An 18,452-nucleotide genomic window follows, 5' to 3' on the forward strand; every position below is an offset into this window, starting at 1 on the left:
TCATTTTGTTGATGGTTTCTTTTGCAGTGCAGAAGCTTTTTAATTTGACGAAGTCCAATTTGTTTATTTTTTCTTTTGTTTCACTTGCCTGAGGAGACAAGATGTTCAAAAAGATAATCCTAAGGCCAATGTCAAATAATGTACTGTCTATATTTTCTTCTAGGATTTTTATGGTTTCAGGTCTTACATTGAAGTCTTCAATCTATTTTCAGTTAATTTTTGTGTATGATGTAAGACAACGGTCCACTTTCATTCTTTTGCATGTAGCTCTCTGGTTTTTCCAACACCGTTTATTGAAGACACTTTCCTTTCTCTGTTGTATGTTCTTAGCTCCTTTGTTGAAAATTAGCTGTTCATACATGTGGGAGTTTATTTCTGGGCTCTCAATTCTGTTCCATTGATCTGTGTGTCTGTTTTTGTACCAGTACCATGCTGTTTTGATTACTATAGTTTTGTAGTATATTTTGAAATCAGGGAATGTGATGCCTCCAGCTTCGTTCTTTTTTCTCATGATTGCTTTGGCTTTTCGGGGTCTTTTGTTGTTCCATATCAATTTTAGGATTCTTTGTTCTATTTCTGTGAAAAATGTCATTGGGATTCTGATTGAGATTGTGTTGAATCCGTAGATTTCTTTAGGTAACATGGACATTTTAACTATGTTAATTCTTCCAATCCATGAGCATGGAATATCTTTCTATTTCTTTATGTCTTCTTCAGTTTCTTTCAATAATGTCTTATAGTTTTCAGTGTTTAGGTCTTTCACCTCTTTGGTTAAATTTATTCCTAGGTACTTTACTCTTTTTCTTGTGGTTTTAAATGGCATTATATTCTTGAGTTCTCTTTCTGCTAAGAGAACTAGCTTTTTAGAACTCTCAATAAGTACCAGCCCTGTCCTGCTTGCACTGTCTTTGTACCGAAATAACAAAATTGAGAACAGCCGGGTACCAACCTGGTGTGCCCAATAGGGCCCTCTCCAAGATCACTGTGGTTTGCCCAGGTCTGAAATTCTTCTTCTTCTTCTTTTTTTTTTTGGTGAGGAAGATTGTCACTGAGCTAACATCTGTTGCCAATCTTTCTCTATTTTATGTGGGATGCTGCCACAGCGTGGCTTGATGAGGGGTGCTAGGTCCATGCTGGGAGCAAACCTGCCACCCTGGGCCACCAAACTGGAGCGGTCCAACTTAACCACTACGCCACAGGGCCAGCCCCCACAGGTCTAAAACTCTTTAAGTTTAATTTTTTTAAAAAAGGAGAGGGTTTTAATTGCATAACTAGAGATTAACTTAGAGTTATCCCTTTAGTTGGAAGACTTTCAGTGTATTGGTACCTATCACTAGGTAGGGAAGGAGAAGGATATAGATTCGCTCTTGCTTAGACATATCTGATAGCAACACAGAGAGGGAGACAATGCAGCAGGTGGCGGCTTGATGGGCAGGCAGAGGAGGGACTTCCAAAGGCTCCTGGTTTTGCCCAGGTCAGGCCTGTTGGTTTCAGTGGGGCAGCCACTGGCGGAGGCTGTGCCTGGAGGCTTCTCAGGCGGCTCAGCTTCCCCTCTTTTCTGATTTTGTTTGTTTAGGTTTTTAATACAACTGTCTTCTTTTTTTTTTTTTTTGAGGAAGATTACCACTGAGCTAACTACTGCCAGTCCTCCTCTTTTTGCTGAGGAAGCCTGGCCCTGAGCTAACATCGTGCCCATCTTCCTCTACTTTACACATGGGACGCCTGCCACAGCGTGGCGTGCCAAGCAGTGCCGTGTCCGCACCCGGGATCCGAACCGGCGAACCCCGGGCCTCCGAGAAGTGGAACGTGCGAACTTAACCGCTGCGCCACCGGGCCGGCCCCTGCAACTGACTTTTTAGAAGGCCCTACCTTCCCAGGGAATTCACTAATTAAGGTAATACACTATTTATTTCCATAAACAAAGCCTATGAAGGAGTATTCATTCATTAACTAAGAAATGTGATCATTTCCACTGTTGTACCCGAGTGCTTCAAAGCACAATTGTTATTGTTCACGTCAATTAATCCAGGTGACTGAGGAATGTGAGTAAGAAAGGACTGAAATATATCCCAAGTGATTTTTCAAGATGAAAAAAATAAAAAACCCAAACCTAAGGTATCTAAACTCATGTTGTCTTAAGCATGTTAAGAACTTGCTTCACAGCAAAGAATAGTCTCAGTGCAGAGGAGAGGATGGTCACATCTTTTTAGAATGAGGTAATTTTATTCCATAGAACTTACTGGAGCTTGGAAAGTTTTAAGCAGCCTCTTCTTTGTGCTGAGAATATATTAGGAAGAACTATCTCCTTCAGGTTTGATGAATGCCATGGAAGCATCTAGCTAGGGAATGTGGGAAACAATTCTTGATATTTTTTTTTTCCTAGTAGGAGCCCTTCTTTGTTTGTTTTTTGCTTCTTTTGTTCTTAAGGTGTGCTTTTTGGTGAGGAAGATTGGCCCTGAGCTAACATCTGTGGCCAGTTTTCCCTTTTTGTTCTGCTCCCCAAAGCTCCAGTACCCTAGTTGTGGGTCCTTCTAGTTCTTCTATGTGGGATCCCCCACAGCATGGCTTGATGAGTGGTGTGTAGGTCTGAGCCTGGGATCCGAACCTGTGAACCCCAGGCTGCTGTAGCAGAGCGCACGAAGTTAACCACTACACCATTGGGCTGGCCCAGATAATTTTTTTATTATTAAAATGTTTTTATGATTTAAGTAAAGATGGCTATTGAATTTTAAAAATAAATATTTATTAGATATCATTAATTACCTATACATAGTCTTAATACTTAATTTAAAGAATAGTTCATGACTGATAAAGAAAAAAAAAAGAGTCATTTAGCAGCCATTCCTTCCAAATAACAAACTGTATAAATTTCAAGGCTAAGGAAAACAAAAATTTTTATGAAGTTTTTAAAGAAAGTACCTGAATTAAGTAGCAATGGTTGAAGTGATAATCAAATAAAGTCTTTTGCAGGAAAATAAAAATGATCTATCTTCCACACATTCCACCTGCCCCAACTAATTCTTTCAGTATTTTCTCATTAAGATATAATTCACATGCTATAAAATTCACATTTTTAAAAAGTGTAAAGTTCAATGGTTTTTGATATTTCACAAAGTTATGCAACCTCACAGCTACCTAATTCCAGAATATCTTCTCACACCAAAAAGAACCTCTGACTCAGTAGCACACACACCTCATCCCCCACCCACTCCCCTGGCAACTACTAATCTACTTTCCGTCGGTGTGGATTTGCTTATTCTGGATATTTCATATAAACAGAGTCATACATGTGGCTTTTGTATCTGGCTTCTCTCACATAGCACATGATTTCTAGGTTTATCCCTGTTTCAGTGTGTATCAGTACTTCACTCCTTATGGCTGAATAATATTCCACTGTATGGATATACCACATTTTCTTATTTACTCACAGGTTAATGGACACTTTGGTTGTTTGCACTTTAAGTTATTATGAGTAATGATGCTATGGACATTTGTGTACAAATTTTTGTATGAACGTATATTTTCGGTTCTCTTGAGTATACACTTAGAAGTGGTGCTGGGTCACACGGTAACTCTATGTTTAAGGAGCTACTAAACTATTTTCCAAACTGGCTTTGCCATTTTACTTCCCCACCAACAATGTATGAGGGTTCCAATTTCTCCATATCCTCACCAACACTTGCTGCTGTCTTTTTTGTTATAGCCATTTTAATGAGCGTGAAACCGTATCTTGCTGTGCTTTTGATTTGCATTTCGCTTCTTTCCATAGTTTGAAATTGATTCAGTAGTGAAAAAGGAGGAAGCTCATGATTGTTTTTATACCTCTGAGTAAACTGAAAAAAGAAAGTGACTCTAGAGTTAGTTCAGAGCTTAGCTATTTATTTATATATATTACTCTTTTAATAAAAAGGATGCATATGGCTTATCAAAATGTGTAGTATAACATAAATGTTGAAAAATATAAAATATTCCAATACAGTAATAGAATTTACTGTACTTGGCAAGTAGAACACAGGTGGGGTGACTTGTACCATGCAATGGATGTATTATAAGGTTTGTACACTCACCAGAGATGGGGTAAACTTTGTATCTGAGCTTCCTATGAGCCGAAGTAAAGTGACAAACTGTAAAATCAATAATGCTCATAAGGTGAGAAACAAGTTAGAATGCTTTACTGACTGTCATAGAGTCATTATCTATGCTCTGTGATCCCTCCTACATCAAGGAGATCCTGAATCCTGATGCAGTCCTTCCCATTGCTGACTATTCCAGATGATAGAAGAGCTGAAATCGGCCTCTAACTTCTTTCTGCCCGGCAAATCCTTATCTACATGCTTTCTCTATGCCCTGCCTTCCTTTACCACTGAGGAAATTCGAACTCCAGCCAAGGCCAAACTCATATGCTATTTTTTTCTTGGTAGGTCCTTAACACTCCCCAACAGAATTAACTTTCCTTTCTCTGTCTTCCCATAGCAGTTTTTAAGCAGCCGTTGTATCGAATTTATCATCGTAATTCGTTTATGTGTCAGTCTTCCCGGTGGACAATGATGGGTTCCACAGGAGGGAAGTATCTTCATTTTCACATCCTCAGTGCCTGGGACAAAGTGGCACTCAACAAAAGGTGGCTGTGTCAAACTGATCCTGTCCATTAGTCCTGACTCCTCACCCTCTCATGGGTGCACATTGGTTTGCTACTGTCTCTCTTTAAAAGTGACCCCCAAAATGAAAACCCATCTTTCAGATTTTAGCTCGTCAGTGTGCAAAGTGCTCTTCTGGTCTGGAAACCAGGTTTTCTTCAGCTTCCGCTTCCTAATCTAAATGTAAGCCTTTATTTGTATCCCTGATAAATGTAATCTTGTTTTCTGCAGGAAAAAATAATTTCATCTTGCCAGACTAAGACAATAAATTTCAGTTTTAGTTCTGTCATCCATCATGACCACTCTATCAAGGAGTTTGATGTCATCTGCCTATGGGAGGATAAGGTGAAATATGTGCATTTGCCTTTTTAATGTAATTACGTGTTTAGTGCCAAAGGGAAAAAATCCAGTACGTCTAATTATTTATTTGGAAATTTTTGTTCTTCAAAATTCTAAAATATCACATTCCTCTTTGGAAAAATATGGCATCATTTAATATATGTGTCTTCTACCTGACATGTCTACCTGATGCCCACAGACCTGATGTATGTCCCCACTATGTGCTCCTGCAGCATCCTTTACCTGCGTTATCATAGAGCTCCCACATGGTATGTAATAGTCTGAATAATTGTCTCTCTCCCTTACCAGTCTACAATCTCTCTTTTACTCAATATCTCAGTAGGTTAGCACATTGCCTGGCTAAAATTTGGAGTCAAAGCTACTTCAGATCAATTATGTAAGATGTATAAATGCTACATTTTTTGTGTGGTTCCACCACTGGATCAGTAACTAAAAAGAGGGAGTATGCTATCTCAAAGTAGCAAGAGACTTTATTTCAGGGAAGGTTAAGGCAGTCAGCAGATCGAATTATTTCTCTGATGGCACATTTCAAGTTTACCATAAACTAATCAATAATCACTTACATTCAGAAAATTTAAAACCTCAAAATATGAAATATAATAATTTATTAATAAACAAAATGTTAATGTGGAAATTAATTATTCCAAGGTTTGTTTTTATTTGCTGCCCTGAAACTTCTACATAACTCTGGACTGCAGTGCTGAATCACTTGGGGCAACCAAGGCACTATTTATCTGTCTGTCAGTTGTCACCCTGTAGGGGCTGCGTGCTGCTGTAATGTTGAAAGCTATGCCACTGGTATTTCAAATACCAGCAGGGTCACCCATGGTGGGCAAGTTTCAGTGGAGCTTCCAGACTAAGACAGACTAGGATGAAGGACCTGGCCACCCACTCCTGGATAATTGGGCATGAAAACCCTATGAATAGCAGTGGAGCATTGTCTCATACAGCACCGGAAGGTGAGAGGATGGTGCAAAAAGACCAGGCAGAGTTCCACTCTGCTGTACACAGGGTCGCTAGGAGTCAGAATTGACTCACTGGAACAAACAACAAGAAGGCACTATTCAGGGGGTCTTATTCCTGAAGCATTAAAAGGATCTCATTAGAAGCCATCCCACCCCAAAGGAGGTCCCACAGCAGGAAGGTTAAGGACAGTGTTATGGTGAGAACCCAGTATAATTTGGTTTTTAAAAACTCTACTCTGCAAGACATCCCCATGATATAAGTATTCTTAATTAGCACAGAATTTCACTTCCTTCATATAAAATGCTACGGTGCTATTTAAGACTCCTTAAAATTCTCTTAACTTGTCCCATTTGGCAAACTAAGCCAGGGTCTTAGGAAATGTGGCGCTGTAGTGTATAGGAATGTGGGCAGGCTGTGCGAGCTCCCTCCAGATCTGAGAGAGCCATTTGTTGACCTTACATTGAATTCTTATGTTTGAATATATCATCAGGATGCAACAGCCAGCTGATGGCTAACTGACAAGAGAAACTCCTGGAACTCTAAGGCAGAAAAATGTAACAAGTGGAAAACTACCAAAACTGAAGTTTTTCAGATATGATTTGCTTCTTAATATACATTCACAAAAGCAGCCCTAATGAAAAGTAGGTTTTCTGTTAGCAGATGCCAAAGAGACAAAAATACTGTTCCTGTCGGCTTTCTTTCTCTTTGGTAGCTATTGGATGCCATGAAAAAGAAAATACAGCTATATTTCCTGAACCCATCCAATATTTTTAATATCTTGACATCTATATTTATGTTCTGTCAAAATGTTTGTAATATAAAGCATTTATTATAAATCCTGAACTTTATTTTTTGAATCAGAACAGAAATTATTAAGGATTCACATGCAGTTGGCCTTGAGTCTCTGCTATGACCTGGTCCTGTTCTCTAGAAATTTACAGTTAAAAAGAGATGTCATTTGACAAGAAAGCTTTTTTCCCCTGCTTTCTTCCACTACCATAAAAAATAATAAAATAAAGTACAAGAATTAACTAAATGAACAAATGTTACCCTAATAAAACAAGCACAGGGCTTGGAAAACTGTCAAGAGTATGTGGAAGAGGGAGGAAAGCCAATGAGGCAAAAGGTGAAGAAAAAGGGGACCAAGGATATAAATAGATTAAAAAATGATTGCATGTGGCAAGTAAGATCACCATATGATTCAAACACGCCTGCACAGCCAGAGCACCGTCAGAATCGTGTTTTAATGATGACCAAGGCACCTCCTGGGCACAACTCCCCTTAGGCTGAAAGTCAGCTTGGTGGAAGATTAGTGCCAAAGTATTGGGAATGGGATGTGCAAGTATACTGCCTTTAGGTGGATCCTCATGGAATGGTACCTAAAGCCTACCAAGAAGACAGCCCAAGTGTGAACACTAAATGCGCTGTTTTCGTTAAAATCTGTAAAAGACACTAGTAGCAGACTTTCCCACCGCATTGACAAAGTGCACCATGAAGGGGGTACCCTACTTCATTGGAGAGTTCATTGTGACTTTGTGGAGCTGAAAGAGTTGGCTCATGGGCAGCTTTGGCAATTTGGGGGTATTTGGTTCACTTAGAGCTGTCATGTTATGGCATCATCAAAACTGGTGGAACTGACTGGCTTTGACACTAAATGGAAGTGGCGCAGTGCCAACGGGGGCAGCAGAAGGGTTGCAGGAGGCCTTTCATAGAAGCTCCATAGATGCCGCAAGCTAGAGAAGCACGTTTCAGGAAGAGGAAAAGGGTAGGCATCACACAGTATCTGTGAGGAATATGTTCTTAAGGTGAAACACCTTTCAGAACTCTTGAAATTAGTGAGTGAGGGTGAATTTTGAAAACGGACTGAAAAAATTAACTATAATTAAGTGTAGAGTGTGGGTTAGTAGGATAATGTAATTTGTCATCCAAACAAGGATAACTTTGAGAATGAAGGATGTCTTCCTAATAATTATGCCAAGACAACAGATGTGAAACAAGACAGTCCTGGACAAATTGGAATGTATAGTCACACTATAAGGATCTGTCACTTTCAACTCTGTTAGTTTTGTAATGTTTGCAGTTTTTGCTAAGCATGTATTTTTTTTCAAATCGGAAAAATACGTAAAATTATATAAGTTACGCATCTAAATGAAGTAAAGGGAATAGAGTCGCATAAGAGTGACAGGACAAAAATAGGAGCATAAGGTTTGCATTGTTGTGTTGACCCTAGTACCCCCCTTCCTGACCCCACGTTATAGTCTGGAAAATATGTCTGAAAATTATGTCTGTAAAAGTGTTATGTCTGTCAGTTGTTCATCACCCACTGGAAATCCCCGAAGCAGCTTACCTTGCTTAGCATGGTCACACTCTCCCAGCAGTTGTGGTACACCCCACTTTAGTTATTTGATTTTACTCTCTGCCTTGTCTTCTCTCTGAGAGAGTAGAAAGAAGGTCCAAAGGGATATTTTATGTTAAAAACCTGGGGATCAAGTTTAGAAGCACAATGCTTCTCATCAAAGCTGGACACAGCAGTCCTGTCCAGATACTAATGGTAGTTAATTTCTTTATAAATAGAGTACCCAGGAGATCAAGATCCTAATTTACTTTGTTCCTAATTCACAAAGACAAGTTAACTTCTTTTTTTAATCTAAGTTGAGATTTTGTCTTCAGTGAATTCTAACATGTAGCTAGAAGTTTCCATTGCAAAATATACTTGTTTTGTTTTAAGTTCTTTTCAAGTGACTTTATAACCTTTGAAAAGCTTCAGTGTGTGTCCATAGGGCAGGTACAGATAAAATTATGCGGTCTTCTGCCATTGTCCCTGCCCATTCCCTTGAACAAATGCCTTCATGAAAGAGAGGAAATTTGAGGACTTCGCTCCCCAGTGCCCACAGAGGTGCAAGTAAAGCTGGAGTTGATGCCGGATATAAGAGCAGATGGGCTGTCAGTCCACTGATTGTAATCTGATAGCTCTACAAAAGGTGAGAAGCGCTATCAGCTGCTAAAGGCAAGGCTGGCAGGGGAGGGAGCTGACTACTTGGTCTGATTTAAGATCTCTGCCCAAAGTCTTTCTAAAAATTCTCTTTATTAACCTTCCCAGTAATGTAAGATCTAAGAGGCCACAGATTTTTGTGCTTTATTCACAGGAGTATCCCTGGGTCCTATAACAGTGCCTGGCATAGAGTAGAAGCTCAAAAATAGTTGTTTAATAAAAGAATATTTCTTCACCTTTAAGACAGGGATATTAATAGTACCTGTATCCAGGATAGATATTCAACTGGCTTGCATTCTGATGTATAATTTCAACGTCACAGGGTTGTCGTGACGATTGCATGAATTAAAACAAGTACACTACTTACAATAGTAGCTGGCACATAGCAAGTGGTCAATAGATGTTAGCTGCCATCAGTTGGAAGACAGGGAGGTTGACATTCAGGAAGATTGGGGAACAATGCAGGAGCCCGCTGGTGGGAACCTGTGAGTCTGAGAAGCAGTAACAGTGGTTCATGCTTAGTCCCACCTGATTGTGAGGAAGGACTGTTGTCCAGGATGCTGTAGTCCTCACCTCATGGGCCCAGGCTTGAACTTGACCGTCAGGATAAGGGATTGGGAGCAGGGAGTTGGGGTGAGTTGTGAGCAAACTGGTGACAATAGAGAAAAGGGCAATGAGAGCTAAAGTCAAATGCACACCCCCCCTTCCCCACATGCCAGGAGCTTGTTTACTATTCAACCATTAGTTCATTTTTCTTTGGACTTAATACATTGTATATTCAGGGATCTATTCTCTGTTAAAATGCAAATATCCTTGCCATAGGAAGTTATACATTAACCTACCATCAGTAAATGGCATTTATACCATCTACCCAGGGCTACTGTTCTCTTGATGAGGAGATGGCAAAGTTCTAAGAGAATGGACCACACAGCAGGAAGTTTGATAATGGGGCACAGAGTTCATCAGAGCATGGGACAGTGCCCAAGAAGAGGTAGCCCCATCCTGCCATAGAGGAGCACTGTATGTGGATAGCTGCTAGGTAGCTAAGGTTGAGGGATGGAGGGAGCAAGATGTGAACAGAAGAGGTAGGAGGACCCTATCACCAAAATATCTATTGTCTACCTGGGAATAAATTGTGTTACAAAGATGAGAAGTTCAACAATATTGTCAGAAGTTTTTCAGCTTAATTACTCTGTTCTTTTTCCTAATAGAAGCTTCATCAACTTAGGAGATAGTACATGGTACTCTTTGGTTAGGTTACATGTATGTAAGAATCAGGTCAGTTGTAGAAGGTTAAGTTGGGTTGAAATTTATACTATTTGTAGTTTGGTAATAATAATTCTTATACTTCACTCTAGAATGCAATGTATATAGTCTATATATTATATATAATCTATTTGGTCTCAATGACTCTGTGAGGTATTTAGGGCCTGTAATATTAACTCTATTTAATACATGAAGAAACGAAAGCACAAAGAATTAAGACACAAGGATAGTGGTAGAAGCCCCTGGGGGTGGGAATTGAAACCATGCTTTTCTGACTTCAGATTCAAGGATTTTTTTTAAACCATACTTGGCTGCCTCTCAACCACAAATTAATTGGTAGCATCTGGCAAACTGAAAAACAAAATTGTTTTGCTTTTGTTTTGGTTTTTTTTGCCATTAAATAGGAAAACCTTCTGGGTTCTACCAGTTTGCTCTCTATTGAATATACTAATTGAAGAGTAAACTAGTTCTGTTCTCTAAACCAGAAGTTCTAGAGGATGTACAAGATGATCCATCAGGATATAGGAAGAAAATATTAGGATTTTAGTTTTATATTTTTGGATATGTTTAAATGAACATAGTATATCACTGCAGACTACAGTATACCTTAATATATATATACAGATACGTGCACACATGTATATAGCAATAAAAGTGTTTGTAAGTAAGCGTATTTACAAATATTGAGATGCCTGCTTTTTTTTTTTTTTTACACACAGAATTACAGGCTCAAAAAAGCTTGAAAACCATTGTTTTAACTGATACCACTTTCCCTAAAATGCCTGCACTGTTTTTAGCTAAGTACACGTCTTTCGTTTCACCTTATGCTTACTGCAACAGAGTATGACAATGGGCTGCTGTCCCCAGAATAAGAGAAGCTTTGAGTGAGAAGGACCTGGAGGGATAAATTCCCCTAACCCCTCCATTCGACAGAGGAAGAAACTGAGGCTTACCGGGGTTAAGGGATTTGCCCAAGCTACAAGTGAAGGTTGAGACCAACAATATGAGAAATGGATGGAAAATCCAGTTAATGCTTAGCTAGCCACGGTAATGTGTTATGGGGCTGGCTTGCAGAAATTAAACCCGTTAATAATCCCCAAACCTTATTTTAGCCAGAAGTTTTAAATGCCTCACCTATCAAACTTTTTGCTGAAGATGATAATGTAATGGCTTTGTTTCTCTGGATGCCCAAGAAAGTCTGCATTAAGCAAAAATGTCACACATTTACTGCTCACTGGGTAACTGGTTATCCACAAATACAAATGTGGAGAATACGTATAGCTATTTAATTATATACGCCAACTGGCAGAAACAATTGTTTTTAAACAAATATGCCCCTCATCCCTGATTGTTGTGAAGAATGAAACCAGATTATAATATTCTCCAACAGGTAAATAATTACTCACTCAAATTCCACTGAACTTTGAAATATCCTAAGTCTGTTTCTGAAGGAACCATCATCTCCTTGGAATTTAAACCAGACCAGTGCTGGACTATCATCACATGCTAAATTCCAGTGTGTGTTTGGTTCTATTTCTGGACTCTCAATTCTCTTCTGTTGACCTGACTGTGTATTTAATTACCAGTGCATAAGGCTTTTATTTACTGAAATATTATGGCAGATAAGACTAGTCCCCCTTCATTACTTTTTAATTTTATAAAAATGTCCAGGCTGTTATTGAATGACTTCCCCCTTCCCATGAGCTTTAGAATCATTTTGACTATTCAAAAGCAGAACAAAACAAAATAGCCAAAAACCACCATCACCAGCAAAAAATCTGCTAGTATCTTTACTGGGAAACACATGAAATTTATAGACGGTTTAGTGAGAATTGACTTTCTTATACTATTGAATCATTTTTTCCCCAAATAGACTATCTAAGTTTTTTTCAGTTAAGATGTATCTTTTCATTTATTCAATCATTTTATGTTCCCTTGGCAAATGAGCTTTTTTTAATTCTATATTTTCTAACTGCACATTATATGTAAGACAGCTGTGAATATATTTTTACAAATCTTATCTGTCATTTTACTGAATTTTCTTATGATTTATAGTTGTTTCTTAGTTGACTCTCTTGGGGTTTTCCACGTAGCTATCCATCTCATTTGTGAATAATGACTATTTTGTCTCCTCTTTTCCATTTTTTATGCTTCTTATTTTGCTCTCTTATGTAACTCTGTCAACTACTACTTCTATAGAAATTATTTAATGAAGCCTCAATTATTGATCATTTATAATTTTTTCCCATTATAATGATGCTGCAGGGAACATATGCATAGAGTTTGAGTAGTTTGGGTCATTTCCTTAGGAGAGATTCCTAAAAGTATAACTTGTTGGGTCAAAAGGTATGATAATTTAGAAGAATTTCAATATATCCGTCATATTACTTTCCCCAAAGGCTCTGTCAGTGACTCTGATCACCTTTGCCGCTCTCTGTGCAATCCGGAGGCTCCCAGCACAGAAACCCTCTTCCTACCCCTTCCACTGTGAGCCTTTCCTTTGCTGCCCACTGAGGGGGCACCTGGGAAATTCCATGTCAAGCCTCCCAAAATCAAATACAAATCAAACACAGGAACATTAAATTGCCACTAAGTAACTCAATAATCAATTTGGAGATGAAATTTAAGTAATTTGGAGATTATTTGCTCACTCTACCTGCAAATCATCGTAGACTCCTCATTTCCTTCATTCCTCACGTTTTAAAAGCCACTAAGTCCGGTAGATTCCACCACCTTAACTTTTCTCCTATCCATTCTTTATTCTCCATCCACACTGTTACTGCCCTACTTCAGGAACTCACCCTCTCTCATCTGGACCACTGTAATACCATCTAACTGATCTTATAACCTCTGAATAAGCCTTTCTCCGCCCCTACTCAAAACACTTCAATGGCAGGAAATCTCCATAGGATGGCCACCATCTATCTGTCCAGTTTCTTATTTTAACCTCCCACTTACATACTACCTTCTAGCCATACCAGACTATTTGCAGTTCCCTGGCAACTTGCAATCCCAAGTCTCTGTGGTTTTGCATGTGCCATTCCAACTGCAGGAATGCCCTCCTTAGCACCCCACACCCTCAACCCCATTCCCCCAGAAAAATCCTTTTTATCCTTAAGATTCAATTCAAGGAGCTCCTCTCTGGTGAAACGTTTCCAGTCTCATCCCTTGTCTCCCACTCTAGAATTATTACAGAAAGGGCTATCCATTGATGGACTATGGCAATATTTCTTGAGGTTACTTTTGTGCCCAGATACCAGGATTCTTATATAAGTGGAACAAAGATTGATGAAAATTGTTAGGGACTGGCTTTTCCCCTCTTTTTGGTGAATTATATTTGTTTAACGTGACTTCAAGGTTATTTAATACAAATCTGTTTCCACCATCAGCATAAACACAAGAATTGGCATTGCAGAAGGGGCCTCCATCGTGAGCTAGGTGAAGGATGCTTAAAAAGTTCAGAGTCGACTCTGCATCTCCCCGGTTCCTTGTGCCTCAGGGCACGTGCCTTGCTGACTGTTAATGATCACCTTAGGCCCTGAAGCACAATGATGAGAGACCCCCAGTGACTGTTGCAACTTCACACAAAGCTTTTGGTTTTCTCCATTTTTTTTTGATATGGGAGAGATTCAGAAATCCTGTGAGCTAGTTTGATAGAAAGGTAAAATCTTAGATGTGGAAAGGGGGGTGGTCAGCACGTTATATCATTCAACTTTTTGCTTCCAGAAAGACCTGAGGAACTCACCAATACCTCCTGTTTCTAAAAGTCTATGGGAATCAAAAGTCCTTTGTTCATCCAAGCCAGTAGTTGTCAGCCCTCAGCAGCAGGGAATTCCTAGGTCTCACTTCCTGTCCTGCCTGCCAATGTCCTTATCTCCTCTAACTCCATTTTCCACCTCTAGGGTGACTCCTCTACTGGGACTGCTAGGGAGCAAGAGTCTTCCCTGAATAATGCCAATAACATGCTTCCAACTTATACCAGAAGAGCATCCCTCTGATTCTGCAACAGTGGGTGAGTTGGGCAGTGGGGGGAGCCCACATGTGAACACAGCACTCAGAGTTCACTGAGGAAACTGAAGAGGTGTCCCCATTACACACCTGGGGGATGTATTGCGCTTTGCGCAGCACAGCTGCCCTTCTGCAAACTGTTCCAAAGCAGGCCCATTTATTCCACATTCCACCGCAAGTGTCTGTTAATATCCAGTGAGATGTTCAAAGCAAGTTAACCATCTACAAGTTACGGGGATGCTCTTTTTTGTGGATTCATGGGGAAACACAGAGAAAACTGTTAACATATGTTTCTGTTGTGGCCCTTTGTCTTATCACAGTTTGAAATTGTATAAAATCAATTACGTGCTTTGAATTACTCCCTTCCCTGGCACAAAAACATTTCTTCATTCTTTCGGGATAGTGAACACTTTGCAACATCCACCACTAACAGCCTGTTAGGATTCTCTGCTAAATTAATGTAGTACAAATAAACCAAACAGAAGGCTGGTGGAATGCTAAACATCCCTCACTCTCCTCTGTTGTGGCCTCCTTGCAGCTTGGGACCTCTCTGCCTTGCTGCTGCAACATCTGGACAGCATTCGGGGTTGTTTCTCAAGGACGCAAGTGTGCACCTCCGGTGAATTTCAACTTTCAACATTTCTCTGGCTCTAATCTATATTTAATGTTTCATGACTGGTAGTCAAAGAAGCTTCAGCTAAATATCAGGCTGGAATGAAAATGATCCTTGGGAGAACATTTGCTTCCAGCGTGCGCCAGCAAAGTGTCTGTGACAGAGGCTTTCCCCAGAGATTTGTTGCCCATTCTCTTGCAGTAATAATAATTATGCCTTATGATTGCTGTGCCCACATAATCAAAGATCACTTCATCAAATGTGATCCCGAGGGGAAGCTGCCTCTGCTCCTAACTGGATGTCAGTCACAGAGAGCAGCACCCCTAGGGATCCCCAATCTTTCGATTGCCCTTTTCAGTACTGTGCTGTTAGCATTGTGTTTCTTCATATTCTTCTCAATGCAAATGATGTGTAAATCATGCCCTCCAGAAGGCACATGTGGTGAGGGGGAGAGGCTGGGGAGGGAGGTGGAGCTGGTGTATTCTTCTCTCCCCAGGCCCCCTCCCCAACCTACCACAGGGATTTCTCACATGGAACATAATTACATCTGTGCCATATGGGCTCATTTATATTCTATTACAGGTTAAGCTAATACGACTCAGAAATACGCTATAAATACCTCAAAGTATTCTAGAGCTGTCAGAACACTTGTCATTTCTTGCTCACCCGTTTGATTGCTAGTGTTTTTGTTTTTGTTGGGAGATTCAGAGAGCTAAGAAAGCCTGCTGGCGTGCTGGTGTCCAGTCTATAAATATAGTTTAATTTCCTGTATTATTGCAATCTTTGGGCTTGCAAAGAAAAGATCTTTCTTTATAAACCTGGAATGGCCCCAAGACATGGGCACTGAAGTCCCTATACTTGTAGATTTTAATTTCCCAAGAGGTAGAAAATACAGATTTCAGATGTGTGGTTTTGTCAGCTTTAGAGTATTTCTCGTCTTTGTTTGATGTAATTATTCATTGTGATAGAGAAACACCTGCAGCGGCTGACACACCAGAGAAACGTGCTGCTCGAGTTCTGAGTTGGTTTGGATGTCAGGCAAACCTCGTCGAGATTTTACACGTGGCATGATAATGAGAAGTACAATCTGTAATGAGTAATGAGCTCGACAATGATTTACAAGGACATGTTGGGTTGTTTTTATGCAATGGTTAAAGTCCGTCAACCCATTAATTTCTTCCATCAGTTTGGAAAATTGGTGGGTCATGCTTGTGTAGGCTGTTAACCTAATGATTTGATTGTGTAATTAATTTTTTCATTATTACTATCTTAACATGTTAGTGGAATTTTAAAAAATTAGTCTTGGAAACAGAAGAGCAAGCACAAAGATTTTACTTTTTTCATGCATGACAAGCAGCATTTCCAAAGTGTATATGGTGCTAATCACAGTATCAGCCATCATCAGTTAAATACACAGACCATTTAACTGAGAACTGAATTCACACAAAGGTATACTTTTCTAATTTACTAATAACTGTTCTATGCTATCTGGTTGAAGGAGTGGTGAAGACTGCCTGGTTCCAATCTCAACTCTGTTATTCGCACTAGCTTGTTATCTTGGCAAATTCCATAACTTTTCCAGGTCCCCATCTGTAAAATGAGCATAAGGACAGGAGATCTCCCCCATGTAAGTAGTAAATGAGATAATGTATGTAAAATACTAGGCACAGTGTCTGGTTCATAATAATCACTTAGTAAATATTTGTTATTATTGTTGTTGATTTCAGTTTTATTATAAACAGTGTCTTTATATATAATCATATGGCTCTTTTAATTTAAAAATTAGGTTTTTGCCAAAATCATGTTAGTTACAAAAACTTCAATCTATCTTGGATCATGCAGGCCGGAGGTTCTTGGCACTTTTGGATTGCACAGTCAAGTCTTACTCCATTTAGAATCAATAGAAATGTCAGGAACTAGCATGGGAAGAAATAGAAAAATTCAATGTTAATATACAAAACACAAGTTTTTCTACTTAACATAATTTTGAAATATTTGTACGTTTAAGATTGTTTAGAATAAAAAGTGTCTGAACTTGTGCAATTGAAATGTTGTATTTAATACATTTAATATATTTTTAAATAAAAAAATAAGAAGGAATTCCAGTTTATAGGGGAAATGGTTGAGCTGGTAACTATAACCAAGTATTTGGTTCCTGCTTCTTTAAATCCTTAATACAGAGCTATTTGAAGGCTTTGAAGGGGTGTGTGTATGGTGTGTGTGAAGAAGAGAATCTATACTGCAGATACACGTGCATGAGAGAACCTAATTTGGGGTCTTCATTTAAGTGTTCCATTCAGCCTCACGACCTTGGGTAAGTCATGTAGTATGCAAGATAGGGTCTAGACTGTCTCTCAGGTCTTTTCTCTTTCTTTCAGGCTATTTATACTACCATAAAAGTGGAATGAACAAAAACTGGAATTATTATGAGAAGGGCTGTAAGTTGCCTGGACACTTCAAACATATTTTTGAATGGAAGTTCTAATATAAATTTGATGTGGAAATAGGAGTTTTCCACTTGTCTTGGCTTTATGGTTAGGGATAGAGGCAATGGCAAAATGAGATAGGGGTAACGTTTTACAGGTAAGCATGCCCATCTCCCTCCCTGGGCAGGCTGTAAGCACTAGGTTTTTGGACAAGGGTGCCAAAGATTTAAAGGTTTCGGTAGCCAGGGAAATAGCAATGCAACTCTAGACCCTCATGACTTATGAAATTTTATGTTTAAAAGTGCTACCTTTCAGCTTTCACAAAATGTTTTTTTCCTCCCCAAATTACCCCCAGAGACTTTTCTGCAGAGAAGATTAGATGCGCAGACTTTTGATGGTTAAAGTTCAATCATCTTTTCTTTTTAGTTTTCTCTTGTCAACTGTAAATTGCTTTAAAGTAAAAATAAAAGTTTTTCTCTTCAACTTTACATTTTAGAAAATAAATAAATCTTTAAAATGGTAAACGAGCTTTGTTTCTCAGGCTGAGTCACTGTGAAGTTAATATTTCTCTAAACGTCATATGGTTCGACCCTAAATCTTTTCTTATAAATCTTCCTTAACCTATTCCTCTATTGTCAACATGAGACGACAGAGGGTGTTAGAGATAAGGACGGGGAGAAATCTATCCGACTGAGAGTCGGAAGGAGGTCTTTTTCTTTTCCCCTGTAGTTTCCCTTAATAGGTCAGGAAAAAAAATCCTCTGGGAAAAGCTGGAAGTAAAAGTGAAACAACATTAGACAAACACCAGGTTCATAAACACTCTTGTTTGTTCCTGGGGGGAGAGAAGTGTGTGAATATTGGCTTTTACTTTAAACCAGACTTAATTACAGATTTAAAATTAACTGCATTCTCTTTAAGAACACGGAGCCACATTGTGCCTTACTAAGGGACAAAGACCCCCCATTAGAAGCCTTGTTCTCCCGACACTGCTTGAATGGCAGCCGCTCTACAGAAGTAACTAAGTTATAACCATCCTGGCTCTCCATGCCAGGTCTGGATGCTTAAAGCTTTAGAAATATAGCTACTTGTGTTCCCATATCGTCTGTAAAAGACGTTTGTTCTGTTTAGAAGGAAAGATCATTTCAAATTTACACATCCATTTATAGAGCTTTTGGACAGAAAAG

The 18,452-nt window shown here is 39.2% G+C and overlaps 1 long non-coding RNA gene across 1 annotated transcript; it reads left to right on the top strand.

The window, feature by feature from the left end:
- Nucleotides 1–1,785: 1,785 nt before the first annotated feature.
- LOC124244101 (uncharacterized) lies at nt 1,786–16,806 on the top strand. Its single transcript, XR_006889887.1, has 3 exons — nt 1,786–1,894; nt 14,124–14,233; nt 14,768–16,806. It is a non-coding gene; the product is annotated as an uncharacterized LOC124244101 (long non-coding RNA).
- Nucleotides 16,807–18,452: the final 1,646 nt, after the last annotated feature.

This window comes from Equus quagga, chromosome 8 (genome assembly GCF_021613505.1).
Source record: "Equus quagga isolate Etosha38 chromosome 8, UCLA_HA_Equagga_1.0, whole genome shotgun sequence".
NCBI lineage: Eukaryota > Metazoa > Chordata > Mammalia > Perissodactyla > Equidae > Equus > Equus quagga.